This window comes from Mauremys mutica, chromosome 14, assembly GCF_020497125.1.
Source record: "Mauremys mutica isolate MM-2020 ecotype Southern chromosome 14, ASM2049712v1, whole genome shotgun sequence".
Lineage (NCBI taxonomy): Eukaryota > Metazoa > Chordata > Testudines > Geoemydidae > Mauremys > Mauremys mutica.
In genome coordinates this window covers 28,871,055-28,886,030 of record NC_059085.1, presented here as the reverse complement: position 1 = coordinate 28,886,030, position 14,976 = coordinate 28,871,055, and the positions used below count along the sequence as shown (strand labels likewise).

Below are 14,976 nucleotides of genomic sequence, written 5' to 3'. Positions count from 1 at the left end.
GGAGCCTGCCACCAGTGCCCCACCAGTGACCATGGACTCTGATGATGGGACAGTGTCGACGGACAGTTCCTCGACGATGTTCACGGACGGGGAAGATGAGGAAGTGTTTGTGGAGGACGAGGCAGGCGAGAGCGCTTACAACGCTGGTTTCCCCGACAGCCAGGATCTATTCATCACCGTCACGGAGATCCCCTACCAATCCTCCCCGGCCATGAACCCGGATCCTGAATCAGGGGAAGGAGCAGTCGGTAAGTGCTTTAACCATGTTAACTTTTATTCTTAATATAACAGGAATCTGAAGTGTGTGAGAAGGAGGTCTCTCTATATATGGTGATAGATCAGAAATCCTCCTGGGAGATCGCCACGAAGCTCTACTTCCGTTAATCGATAAGCATCAGCAGGAGGTTCCTGGGGAGAGCTGCCTTATTGGGTGCTCCGTGATAGCACCCTTTTCCGCGCGAGGCTTTCATGCGGTATTCAGGGAGCGTTGCCTCCCCGACCACGGCTGCATCGGTCCGTGGTTCGTGATAGATTTCACGCAGCATGCGCTCTCTATCTCCTTCAGTGCCCGTCCTCACGGTGATCTCGCTAGGAGACTCATGCATCTAATTAGGGGAATTACTGTAATGTTACGCCTGGTCCAAAGTATTTTAAAAAAATCTCCGGACAGACGGCATAGCAGAGACTCAGCACGCTGCTGCGTGACGAGCGTAACGGAAAGCCAAAGAATCAAATGGACGCTCATGGAGGGAGGGGGGACTGAGGACGCAAGGTATCCCACAGTTCCTGCTGTCTCCGAAAATGATTTGCATTCTTGGCTGAGCTCCAAATGCTTCTAGGGACAAAAACAGTGTCCGCGGTGGGTCAGGCATAGCTCGGCAATTTACGTACCCCCCCACCCACCCCCAGAAGTGAAAGGGAAAACAATCCTCTCTTGACTCTTTTACATGTCACCGTATCTTTACTGAATGCTGCAGATAGACGCGATGGTGCAGCACTCAACACCAACATCCTTGCTTCCCCCACGCTATGGATGGCTGATGGTACAAAATGACTGGTACCCGTCCTCATCATCAGCCTATTGCCACATGGGGCAGTGCAAAAGGACTGGTAACCATGCCGACTACTATCTGTCAGGTTCCCCAGTGTCAGGTGAACCTAATTTTTCCTGGTAGATGGTACAATATGGCTGGTAACCATCGTCATCATAGCAACAGGGGGCTGAGCTTCATCAGCCCCCACCCTTCATGTGTAAAGAAAAGATTCAATTGCCCCTGGACTAGCAGCAGGATGCTGGGCTCCTCTCCTCCACACTCCTTAATGTCCTATGTGGACTATCATAGCAACTGGAGGCTGCCTTCCACTCATTTCTCACTAACAAGTCACTGTGTCTTATTCCTGCATTCTTTATTACTTCATCACACAAGTTGGGGGACAATGCTATGGTAGCCCAGGAAGGCTGGGGAAGAATGGAATGAACAGGTGGGGTTGTTGCAGGAGCACCCCCTGTCAATAGCATACAGCTCATAATCTATGCAGGATCTGACACAGAGCAGCTGTGCTCTCTGGTTCTCTGATACAGTGGTTCTCTAGTACACTTGCCCATATTCTAGGCAGGACTGATTCTATTTTTAGATACCAAAAAAGAGGGATTGACTCAGGGAGTCATTCCCAATTTTTGCTTTTGCGCCCCTGGCTGCTCGGCAAGGGGCACTTATGACAGCACCAAATGGTGCAGTGCAAAAGGACAGGTAACCATGCCCATCTTATTACCATCTTATTACCAATTTATGGTATGGTAGATGGTACAATATGGCTGGTAACCATCTCTGCTGTCATGCAAAAGCAAAAGCATGCTGCTGTGTAGCGCTGCTGGACCGCCTCTGTCAGCGGCATCTAGTACACATACGGTGACATACACAAAAGGCAAAACAGTGTCCATGGTTGCCACGCTATGGCGTATGCCAGGGCAATTCTGGGAAAACGGGCTTGAAATGATTGTCTGCCGTTGCTTTCCCGGAGGAAGGAATGACTGGCGACATTTACCCAGAATCCACCGCGAAAATTATTTGTGCCCCAGCAGGCACAGGGGTCTCAACCCAGAATTCACAGAGACAGCCTAGACTCAGTTAATTGTTCGCAAAAATGTATCTTTGCAAGGAATTCACTCCCTGTTTCCCATCTCACAGCTTCCACTGTCTCCAGACCTGCCACAGCATCCCCCTCGCAGAGGCTGGCAAAGATTAGGCGGAGAAAGAAAAAGACAAGGGACAAGATGTTCGATGAACGTATGGGCTGCTACCTAGCCGAGGCGGACCAGCAGAGCCAGTGGAGGGAGACCGTCTCTCTGTACCAGCGCTCACACAGCGAACGGGAGGAGAGGTGGCGTGAGGAAGACAAGCAGGCGACTCAAACAATGTTTGGACTAGTGAGGGAGCAAACGGACACGCTCAGGCGCCTTGTGGATGTTCTGCAGGACCGCAGGAGCACAGAGCCCCCCTGCAGTGTATCTGCAACCGCCCTCCCCCGCCACAAAGTCCCATACCCCCCTCACCCAAAATAACCAGAAGGAGGGGCGCCAGAGGCCGTGTAAACTGTCACTGCACCCCAGCAGAGTGCTCAAGTACCCAAAAGCTCTCATACCCTACATTTGCAGAAGTCGTTCCCTTCCGGACTCACACAAGTCCCAATCCCAGTTCCATCCCCTGAGTGTCTACTTCAGTAATAAAAATACTTTGCTGTTAATTACTGTTTCCGTCATGTTTTTTCAAAGAAGACTGTGTTTGAATGGGGGGCTTGGGGAAGGGGGTTGTTAATTGCATAGGACAGTCACCTTTCCCAGGGTACAGACACGGGGGCAGGATCAGCAGCGGGTCACACACACGGTGCAGTCAGTAGGCACCCTGGTCGGTTTTTGGAGGTGGTTTCCAGGTTCTGTGTGGGCGGGGGGGATGTGACTTTGTAGCGGGGGAGGGCGGTTACAGATCTTATACAGCGGTCCTTGTCCTGGACCGCTGAGTCACGCAGCAAAGGAATCTGTATCCGTACTCCTCCACCACAAGGTCACATATCCCCCCGCACACAGAATTCGAAAAAGAGGGATGGCAGGCTCCGTTGAAAGAAGCATTCCGGCACTGCGGACCGCTCTAGGAGCAGGAGCCTGTCATTCGTTGAGTTTAGAGGCGGACTTTACATCACCGCACACCCTACCCAGCACAGTCTGCCTCCCAGTTTCAACCCTTTAACGCAAAGTCATGAATAAAGAAACCTTTCTTCAGTAACAATGGGACATGTATTTTATGTTTACACGTGTGTTGGAAGTGGGGGAAACGGGGTGAACGGGGTATGTAACCGAAGAGGAGAGTCAACAGTCAGTGTGTAAAGAAACAGGGGCAGGTTCAGCTTCTCTGTAAAGAAACTGAACAGTCACAGGTCACGCTGCTCGCTGGTATTTGAAGAGTTCCTTGTTGCTGTCCCAGGCGCCTGTATAGGGCTTCATGAGCAAGTCCATTAGCGGGCAGGCTGGGTCCCCGAGGATGACTTTAGGAATCTGCTCATCCACAACAGTTATGTCGTGGTCTGGGAAGAAACTACCTTCCTGCAGGCGTCTGAGCAGCCCACAGTTCCTGAAAACACACGCATCATGAACCTTGCCCGGCCACCCGACGTTGATGTTTGCAAAATGTCCCCTATGGTCCCCCAGTGCTTGCAGCAGCATTGAAAAGTAGCCCGATTTCTCATCAGCTGACTGTGGAAGAGGTGGATGATAAAGTGCGAGGAGGAGAAAACGGCGATGATCGCAGCAGGCTCCATGCTTGCAGTGCTGTGGCGTCCGCGCTGTCACTGACCAGAAAAGTGCACGAACAGATTGCCCGCAGGCGCTTTCAAGGAGGGAGGGAGGGAGGTTGTGATTGACGGTTCAATGACGACACTTACCCAAAACCACCCTCGACACATTTCTCCCCCCAGCAGGCATTGGGGGCTCTACCCAGCATTCCAATGGGCAGCGGGGACTGCGGGAACTGTGGGATAGCTTCCCACAGTGCACCGCTTCCAAAGTCGACGCTGGCCCCGTGAATGTGGACTCAGAAATTCGAATTAGTGTATTTAGTATGGATACACAAATTCGACTTCATAAGGTCGAATCCACAAATTCGAACTAAGTTGATTCGAAATAGTCTTGTAGTGTAGACAAAGCCTCAGGTATACCCCTGCAAAGTGGGTGTGGAACACCATCATTTTCTTGTGGTAGGAGTTTTCAACCACTTTGCACAGATGGAAATTACCACAGGCAGTGCAGGGCAATGGACAGTTAGGCCAACAGGCCATACATTGAATTTTGCTCTAAATAATTTTATACTTTTGTTTACACCCAGAGATCATGGTGTGGACAAACCACTAATGGACAGAGAGACAGAGAGCCCAGATAAACTTTTGACTCGCTAAGGTAGACTGGCTTGATGTAAAGATACAAAATGAATCTTGATATTGTAATAGCTGTACAACCACAAAATCAAAATTAATCTGCAATTCTAACATAGACACATTAAAATAATGTTAATTATAGGTGGCAGTCTGAATATTTGAGTACATTAAATTCAGAATTTTAAAAAACATGATTTAATATTCTAACTTGAAAATGTTTGCTATGATTGTCCTGCATGAATATATTTTTTTTAAAAATCCTACTCTTTCTATCTACCTGATATTTTATTAGAATTTGTTCACAAGTTCTGAATGCTCTTTCCTGAAAGAATCTATGTAAAGGGAGAAAACAATACACATCCTGTACTCCACCTTCACAGGCCTCTAGCTTTCGATGCCACCTTTTGTTTGCAAGAGTTTAAATTTCAAATAAAATCCCAGCATTCTTTTGAAAAAAAGGAAAGGGCCTCTCCCCTGCTTAGATTGTCAAATCCCAGACTAGGCTGAAATTGAATAGGGCAAGTCAGTGACCTCAGTCAGAAAGAATGTTGCTTATTTACGTAGGGCTTCTGCTATTTTAGCAGCAAACCTTTTCTTCTGAAAAGACAATGTATACTGTTTTGTGTTTATGGCCAGTAAGGAGCTTGTACATTTGAGATTTGCATGGTAATAGCCTAGTAACTTAATATACAGCATCCTCAAAAATAGCAATGTAAGACTGTTTTGTTTTAATCAACTCAAATATTTTTAAAAAGAGATTTACAAAAGTTCTCTGTAAAACTTTGCTGCTCATATGTTGGGTTTTGTTTTTTAAAGAGCAAAGTTACATTTAGTTCTTTCTTTATTAGACATCAGGGCAGAGCTCTGAAATATTTTGCTGCATCTTGATGCTTGGGGCGGGTGGCATTCCTTCAGTCTGGAACCAGAAAAATGTGTGTATACACACACCAGGCATTTTTCCTGAAATAATGAAAGTGCTTTACAGCCATTCAGGCCTGTCAGATGAGCCTGCAATTCCAAATGGTTTTTAAAGTGTGTTGCTCCATAGATCGTAACTATGAGGGACTATTGTATACATGAAGCACACATTTAGGATCCGATCCTGCATTCCTTGAAATCAGTGGGAGTCTGTGTGTGAAAGGAATGCAGGATTGTGTCTTAAAACAGGGGAGTAAAATTCTGTGCCAGATTTATTTGAGAAGAACACAGCACATCCACAGTAGCCACTTTTCAGTGTTTCAGATTTCAAAGGGCTGAAGCCTGTGAAAAGTGGCTTCTGCCAACATGCAATATCTTCTTTTCAAAGGAATTTGGCACTGATTTTTTTTCCCTTCCTGAAATAAGCGAAAGCCCTAGAAATTCACCCTTCCCTGCACAAAGCCTGAGCGTTCAAGCCTGGTGATGGGGGGAGGAGAGGGGGAGAGGAAGGGAGACCTATAGGGGCACCGTGATTGCAGTGCAGGCTATGAGCTAGGCTAACCCTTGCTGATGCCCTTCCACTACCCAATATGGGGTTGGTTGGTTGGTTTTTTTCACTCACTGGATCCTTGTAATTCTCCCTGCTTTGCTGCCACCTCTGTAAAGCAGCATTCACATTGCTACTGGGTCTTGTGCATGTCCTCTGCAGGGGACTGAATGTGCCTCCCAAGGTTAAGAAGTCACATGAGTGCAAAAGGGCCCAAAGCAGGTTTATAGCTTCCTATCAGTGGCATGGGGTAAAGCAGTGGAGAGCCCCTCCTCCCCCCCACCCGAAAATCTCCATGGCAGATGTCCACAGCTAAGCCCAGAGGGAGGAATGTGGATGTGTAGGCCACAAACCCACAGGCAAGTTTAGTAGAAACTCAAAAAGATTTTGAGTCTTTTTGTTTCCTCTTGGCACGTCTGTAATTTTACACACAAGGCGAATTGTTCTTTTCTTAAGACAGTAAAAGAAAGCGGGCCTCCTGGATGAGACCCATCTACTAAGTTTTATCCTAGGGTAAATTTAGAGATGAGGAACAGATCTCTTGATATTGATGAGTTTATTATTATTTACCGGTAATAAATAGTGTTGCCAACTATCTTGTTTTTATTGAATGCTTGTGGTATTTGGAGTTTTACATAAGGCCCCAGCTCTTGTGATTACCTGAGAATCTCAGCTTCCATTCCTTTCTTTCTAGCTGCCTGGATACAGAAAAAAGATTGAAAATGTGACCCTAAACCTGAAGGCAAATAAAAAATACCCAACACTTATTATTTTTATTATTTGTAAAAGTCTCATATTTGAGGTCTACCTCATGATTTTTGAATACTTGAAATTGGCAGGACTGGTACCATAGGAATGCATGATGCCTTACATAGCAAGTAAAGATACAGTCCCAGAGGGTCATTCCTTTCTGCCATTCAAAAAGGGTGGCTGGCAGGATGAAATCAAATTATACATTAATTCTCATAGTACAACTATAAAATCCTGCTCCTACATATCCCCCTTTTGACCCTGCGAGAGGTAGCGGGAATGACCCTCTTGCTCCTACACCTGTGTCAAAGAGCTCACAATCTAAGGCACCGAACCTGGTGCCCATGCTGAACCCGTATGCTGTTCAGACATTCTGTAGGAGTCTAAAGGAGACACAGTGGACTGGGGAAGAATTCCCCTGGCACAGGGCCAATTTACTGTTCTCCTGTGTTGGTCCAGCATGGTGGGCAGAAAGATCATAGAATATCCGGGTTGGAAGGGACCTCTGGAGGTCATCTAGCCCACCCCCCTGCTCAAAGCAAGACCAATCCCCAGACCGATTTTTGCCCCATATCCCTAAATGGCCCCCTCAAGGACTGAGCTCATAACCCTGGGTTTAGCAGGCCAATGCTCAAACCACTGAGCTATCCTTCCACCCCTGTTTGTAGTGCTCAGTGCTTTAGGGATCCTGCACTGCAGAGGTAAGGCTGTTCTAAGTTAGAGCAGCCCTATACTAATGCCAGGGGTCATTTTGACACAAAGGTTGGCACTTCTTCCTGGGCTGCACCTTCTGGGCTGAGTCTCCCAGGACAGGCAGCAAAGAATCTGGCCCCAAGATTACAATGGAAATGCTAATAGAACTTTAGATTGGACTCCACATATGTGCTGCTATTAGTGTAGTCCAGAGTCAGTGTGCAGCACTCCAGAGCTTTGCTTCTCTCTTTTGAGTCAGATGCAATGTAGTCAGTTATCTACTGCTACAAATTGGCTGTGTGTGTATGTTTACATGTCCAGTTAGCATGCACACCTTCAGATGTCACCAAATGCAAATACTAGTATGAGATACTGCCCTAACATCATTCATTACAAAGATGACATCTTAAGCTGTTAACCAGCAATTGGATCCATGTTTTACATTGCTCAATAAAACAAATATGCACAATTCATTTATCAGTCAGGCATGAGAAACCAGGAATTACTGTGTGCCTGGGAAGCCTTGTGAGTCATGAATCAGAACTCTTAGTGGTTGTATCCCTCAGAGAGGTGTGGTAATTCCATGTCTAGTGAAGTGGAAATTATAAAATAAAATTAATAATGGAAAGATGCCTACTAAAAATGCATCATTACATCTTGCATCAGTATCTCATGTTCTCCAGAGGAGTCAGTTATAATAGGACACCATGGTTAAAGTCATGCTCTTCTAGCAGGGACTCTGGTAGTTAATAGGTGCAATTTCCAAAGTGCTCAGTATAGTTATTCCTCTGCTTCCATTCAGCCATTGACTTCAGTGGAAGCAGAGTTGGGCCAGTGTTGATGCTTTGAGAAATCCCATTCTATATTTCTGGTCATTAGTTGCAACAGGGGAATTGCAGCTGTTCCAATAGAGAAGCCACAACTCTCCCTAGCACTTCTGTCTGTCGGTTCTTTTTTTTTGTATTGCTGACAGTGCAGAAGCTCTCTGGGTGACTAGGGGAATGCATGATGCCCTCTTCTGGAGAAATGGTATTAGAACTTTAGGTTCAGGGAGTTCGCCACCAGCTTTGTGCACAGACCCACACAAGAGTATTCCTTATATTGTACCTTCCGACAACAGGAACGAGAGGTGAGGATTTCACTTTCTGCATAATAGTCCAGGTTGGTAACTTTTTAACAATTGACATTTATAATCAGATTTGCTTTAATTAGGGAGCTGTTCTCACCTCAGGAAATTATGCACCCACATCTGACTTCTGACTGTTCATCACACCAGGATGTGCTAATTAGATTTTCTGAGCAAAATATAGGCTTCTTGTTCCACACAACAGTAACTTTAGATTGTGAGGAGCGTGGCCATGTGTTTTCTTCCAAATGGACAGATAGTGTTGGAGGTGTGTCATGTGTTGTCCAGGGGCTGAAGTTTAGATGCATGACATTCCCATTATTTGGAAAGAGTGGTGTCTTCTTAACCAACATTAGTCAGGCAAACAATTCGGGCTTTTCATATGATCTCACTCATACTACAACAGTAGTCAATTATTATAATTCCCAAAACGTGCATGTTTTTACTCATGAAAGAATTTTACACACATTATAATAATAGTTAGCACTTCTAAATTTCAAAGCACTCTACAAGTAGTAATTAGGTCTAATAACAGCCCTGTGACCCAGGGAGCTATTACTACCCCCATTTCACAGGAGAGGTTGAGTCGCTGGGCCAAATTCTGATTTCAGTTACACCCATACCCGTGTAACTAAGATCAGAACCTGCCCAACTAAGACCATGTCTACACTTACAAGCTTACAGCAGCACAGCTGTATGAATACAGCTGTGCCACTGTAAGAGCGCTCACGTAGCCGCGTTTTGCCGATGGAAGAGAGATTTCAATGAGCAGTGATAGCTGTGTCGGTAGGGCAGCGTCTCCTGCTGACATAGTGCTGTGCACATGAGTGCTTGTGACGGCAAAACATATGTCACTCGGAGGTGTGGGGTTTTTTTCACATCCCTGAGCAACAAAAGTTTTGCCGACATAAGTGCTAATGTAGATGTGGCCTAAGAGTTTGTGACTTAATAAAGGCAGCTTAACATCTACACTGAACAACTAGTGCATTGCTGATAACAGGTTTTCCCTTCCTAAATGGCACTGAAAATGCTTTATCTACTAGCATAGAGGGGACTGGACAATTTTCAGCGAGTTACAAAAAGCTTCATTGAGACCTACTGCAACTAGGTCTCAATCACATTTTGTTTCATTAGATCTAGATCATGCTTTCTGTAACAGTATTAAAACCAGTTTTGTCCCATCTCTGCTAACAGTTTGACTGTTGTCAACACCAGCTGAGGTGTGGGGAAGGCAGGAGGGAGCAGGGGCTGACGGTGTCAACAGTAGATAATCTTTTTTTTTTTTTTTTATCAGTTTTCTTTTTTATTTATGTACATCTGTTATGTCAGATTTAATCCAGAGCCATACGTTTTCGCTTCTGCAGCTTCTTTTGAAAGTCCTTTTTCGTCTGAGCAACTTCCTCTTTGGAACAACCTGCTCCTTCTCAGTGAGGAGCATCTCAATACGGCAGTGGGAGCTCATGTAGGGGTTGATACGACCGTGAGCTCTGCCCGGGCGTTTTGGGGGCCTTGTTGACCTGGATGTGCTCAATGACCAGAGAATCCACATCAAGACCCTTGAGTTCAGCATAACTCTCAGCATTTTTGAGCATGTGTAGTAGGAACTCTGCACTCTTTTTAGGCCAACGGCCCCTGTGTCCAGCCCCACTGCTTGGCCTGAGGGCATCTGACTAGGCAGTCTCTTTAGGTAAGTCTGCACTGCAAGTGAACGTGTGTTTGTAGCATGGGTAGGCATAGCCACACTAACTTTAATCAAACTAGCACAGGTAACAATGGTAGTGTAGATATGGTGGCTCAGGCTTCAGCACCTGCTAGCAATCAGACTGCATATCCAGGCACCCTGGCAGCTTGTACTCTGGTAGATAGCCTGCGATAAAGTCCGTGCCACCCCATCTATGCTGCTGTTCTTACCCAGACTAGCGAGATTAAAGCGACCACAGGTATGCCTACCTGCACAACAAACAGGTTGCGTCCCAGGCTGACCTGTTGTTTTTCTGGTACTGGGCAGGTGTGAAACTGAGAGTCACTTCCTCTGTGCTATTGAAAACTGGTCAGACAAGGTAGACGTGCCAGGGTCTCTATCCAGCTAAAACCACAGAAGGAGGAAGGAAGCCCTGTGTTTATGAAACACAACTGTAGTGGTGGTACAAAAAGTCCCACAAGCAGCTATGGACTCTAGGCCAGGCCATTTATTATAGCTGATTTAGTGATCGATCTGCATGTTGCTTCTGGTTTTGTCAGTCTCTGACTTTTAGAAAGTGGTTACGATACACTGCAAAAGAGGACAGTAGCCTGCAGTGGGACACACCGATATAGTCATTGGAAGGGGAAACTGAGCAGCTATTTTTTGGACTAATAGTTGTTGACTTTTTGAAGCTTAATTGTACTGAATTCAGTTATTCAGGACAGTGAATGGAATGCACATCATTGCTTATTTTTCTGAAACACACATGTAGAGACCAAAGTTCTGTAGCAGTTTGTGGTGTTTGGATGATAACTTCTTGTTTATGAGTTAACTATTGTATTATCCATGACCAAATAAACTCCTCCAAAGTAAAAGTCTTGTTAGGCTTATTAATTATTATTAAGAATACTCCTTACCAGGTGAGGAAGCATTATGCTATTCATATGTTATGTGAGCTTAAGCAAGTCACATCATCTCTGTGCCTCAGTTTTCCAAACTGTAAAATGGGAGTACTGTGAGATCTAGCGATACAAGGTGCTATATAAAAGTCTGAGTTAAAATCATGTTTAGAATTTGATATTTTGTATTACATCAGCTGTATGAAAGGGGAGGTTGAGGTTGCCATCTTTGTGGGCATATGGAACGGTAACTACTGAGAGTAGTGTCTAATCAGGCTGCAAGGGGTTGCATGCTGTACAGTTGGTGAAAACTTGCCACACAGTGGTGAGCCACTAATGATCGAGTTTTCCTGTGCTCTGGTTTGCTGAAGCTATATTATTTCACAGGGTGACTAGCAGCCAGTCAAGTGCTCAGTAAGAGAAGTGCATTTGGGTTTTTTTTGGCTCAGTTTGCCCTGGGCCACATCATGCTCCCTCCTCTGCAGTCCTGGAGAGTCCTGATGCAGTGGAACTGCTTCAGTTGTGCTTTGCTACAGGAAAAAAATTGGGGTTGGGTTTGGGGACTCTCCATGGAGCTGTGCTCTGCAGGGCTTCTTGTATCCCAGGATGAAAGGCACTTTGGAGTACAGAGCAGGGCTGGTAAATCAGTGCTAACCAGGGGCAGCTCTAAGAATCCTGCCGCCCCAAGCAGGGCGGCGCGCCGCGGGGCGCGCTCTGGCGGTGCCGGTCCCGCGGCTCCGGGGGACCTCTGGCAGACGTGCCTGCGGAGGGTCCACTGGTCCCGCGGCTCCGGTGGAGCTTCCGCAGGGACGTCTGCGGGAGGTCCACCCGAGCCGCGGGACCAGCGAACCCTCCGCAGTCATGCCTGCGGGAGGTTCCCCGGAGCCGCGGCTCCGGTGGACCTCCTGCAGGCATGACTGCGGAAGGTCCGCCGGAGCCGGCTGCCGCCCTGCCGGCAAAATGCCGCCCCAAGCGCGCGCTTGGCGCACTGGGGTCTGGAGCCGGCCCTGGTGCTAACATGGGTTTACAGCCATTCTCCCTGACACCCGTTTGGACTCTGCACCAAGAGGCTGCCATGGCCTGAGGGGAGGATTCCTTTCCCTGCAGAGATCACGTCAGGCTGAGTCCAGGCTTTGGCACTTCACTGCCTGGGCTGCTGGTGACAGTGACTGTGGGTGTAGGGGGGGGCGAGAAAGAGAGAATGACCATTTAAAATAGTAATGTGAGTTTTCTGCGCCGGCTCACAGGTTGGGCATCCTTGTGTGTAACATGGGAATGTTACTTAGTGGACAAGCAGAAGCCCCTGGCTGTAGTGAGGCCACTTTATTCCTACCATCTGAAAGCAAGGAAGTGGCGGTACTTATGCCCACCAGCTCTGAGTCAGAGGGTGTGCACAACCATGTCACCCTGTCAAGAACCACCCAGCAGCTCTTTTTTTGGTATTAGATCTGTGACTGGGTAACACAGTCTGGGTAGACAACAGCGTTTGAGTTTTTTTCTGTCCTTAGAGAGCCTTTGTAACTCCTTGCCGGTCGCTCCCACCCCCATCTTCCCAGTGACTAGGGATGAACGCATGCTTCCTGCTCCTGGGCCCACAGTGGGTGTAACTCCTCCACAAGCTGGCACAAGCCACATGTGTTTAGGGGCAAGGCAGAGGATTGACAAAAACACTTTTAGAATGAGCCAGAGTGACACTTCAGGAGACCCATGGAAACCAGGCTTTGATGTTGCCTTGATCCCAGTGGCTTGTGTGATTAAGGGATAATACGGATGGTGGAGGAGTACAGTGTATGAGGCAGTAAAGAGCTTTACTGGGTGATTAAAGATGCAAGCAAAATAGAGAGTTTCATGTTACCACAAAAATCATTTTTGTCATGCTTTGTGTGGTTTTGAAAGCCGGGGAGGGGGATGGGATGTAACCAGTGCCTCCTTGTTCCCTGACCTCAGGCTGAGCTCAGGACTCAGGTGAGTAATTGTCAGGGTGGGTGGTAGGGATGTGAGAGAAAGAGTTGCCTGGAAAGGAACAAGACAGCTGCTCATGTAGCGCTGTGTCCTGTCAGCACAGATTTGTGTGCCATTTACAAGGGGATACGGTGAGATGTGGCCGGTCTGTGATTGGCTGAGATCCTTGCCTTGGCAGATGGTGACACATGTAGGGTACTGTCTCTTTTACACAAAGCAAGCACATTGGCCTGAAAAAGTTTCTAAGGCAGGTTACAGGTGACTGGAGCCTGAGTGGTTGCAGTGATTCGGGTTTTTTGTCCCTGGAGGGTGAATGCACTTGGATCACTGAATTTTGTGAGTGGGCTATGGGATGGCCAACTGGATTGGTGATGCTGTTGTGAAGGAAGAAGGGGGCAGCAACTGATGAGATGAGGAGCAGGCACTAGGGCTCCAGGAGCCAAATCCCTCATCTTGAGGGGTCAGGTAGGGTGGAAGGAGGATTCAGGCCTGGATCTGGCTGCTGGAGGAGGCGTGGAATAGAGGAGGAGGGAGAGCAGTGACAGCTGTGCCCTGGCTTCTCAGGGCAAGGATAGGAAGCAGGTTTCAGGGAATGGCGAGGCTCTGGGTGGTGGGGAGAACATGCCAGGGAGAGGTTTCTGGGAGCCACCTCTGCAAGCAGAGCAGAGAGGCAGGTTGGAGGCTTACAACAGCCAAGCCAGGATGACTGGGGAGAAGACAAGGATCACTGAGAGTGGAGAGTTGTGGGAGGTGACACAGGGAGAGAAGGACAGTTCTTACACCTGGGCCACACCCCCAAGAGGCAGCATGTTCACCGCTTACCTGGCACACAGTCATTAAAGGGTTAAATTTCAGATGATCACAAGGAGAGCTAACCAAGGATAACAAGGAGGTAAGACTGCTCTAAAGAGCCTATCGCTGTCACTCAGGCTAATGGTCTGTGTCCTCACAGTGGTAATCTTCCAAATTGCTGCCTGCCTGTTCCCTAACACCACAGTACATCTGCTGCAGGTTGCATTTTGAGTGAGGATCTGTTGGAGTCAGTTCACATTGAGAACCGAATTGTCAAAGGTCATTTGAATTCACACACACATGCAGATGGAGTAACTGCACTCAGTTTTGTGCACACCGGCAGAATCGGGGCAGTGACAATGCGCACAGTTTAACACACGTACGCTTTTGAAAAACTGTCCCTTAATACTCCTGTAAATGGTCCTCTTGAGGGTCTGTGACGATGTGGTTCTGGCGGGACCCAACTGAGAGTGCCAATTCAGGACCAATTGCTCAAACAGGGCAGTCACAGCCCAAGGCTGGGGTTTTTCCACCTCTAAGGCAAACTAAACCAGCCAGACAAAAAGGACTTCCGTTTCACCCCACTGGCTAACCACAAGTCACACAAGCAATTTCCTTAGGCACTCCAGTCTCCCAGTATCACCACCAGTCCCACTCGTCCTGGGGATGAATGGTTATGAAAACCAACACCCCAATAAAAGAAAACGGTTCTCTCGATTCCAAAGAATCAAGCCCCAGACTCAGGTCAATATACAAATCAGATCTTACCCACAAATCACGCTGTTGCCAATCCTTTAGAATCTAAAATCTAAAGGTTTATTCATAAAAGGAAAAAGATAGAGATGAAAGCTAGAATTAGTTAAATGGAATCAATTACATAGAGTAATGGCAAAGTTCTTACTTCAGGCTTGTAGCAGTGATGGAATAAACTGCAGGTTCAAATCAAGTCTCTGGAGTACATCCCCAGCTAGAATGGGTCATCAGTCCCTTGTGTAGAGCTTCAGCTTGTAGCAAAGTCCCTCCAGAGGTAAGAAGCAGGATTGAAGACAAGATGGAGATGAGGCATCAGCCTTATATAGGCTTTTCCAGGTGTAAGAACCTCTTTGTTCTTACAGTGGAAAATTACAGCAAAGTGGAGTCTGGAGTCACATGGGCAAGTCCCTGCATACTTTGCTGAGTT

General features: G+C 47.1%; 1 protein-coding gene across 7 annotated transcripts in view; it reads left to right on the top strand.

Moving 5' to 3' along the window:
• The window catches only part of LOC123349013 (WT1 interacting protein), a 131,082-nt gene that overhangs the window by 79,380 nt on the left and 36,726 nt on the right, over positions 1-14,976 (top strand). The window lies entirely within an intron of this gene.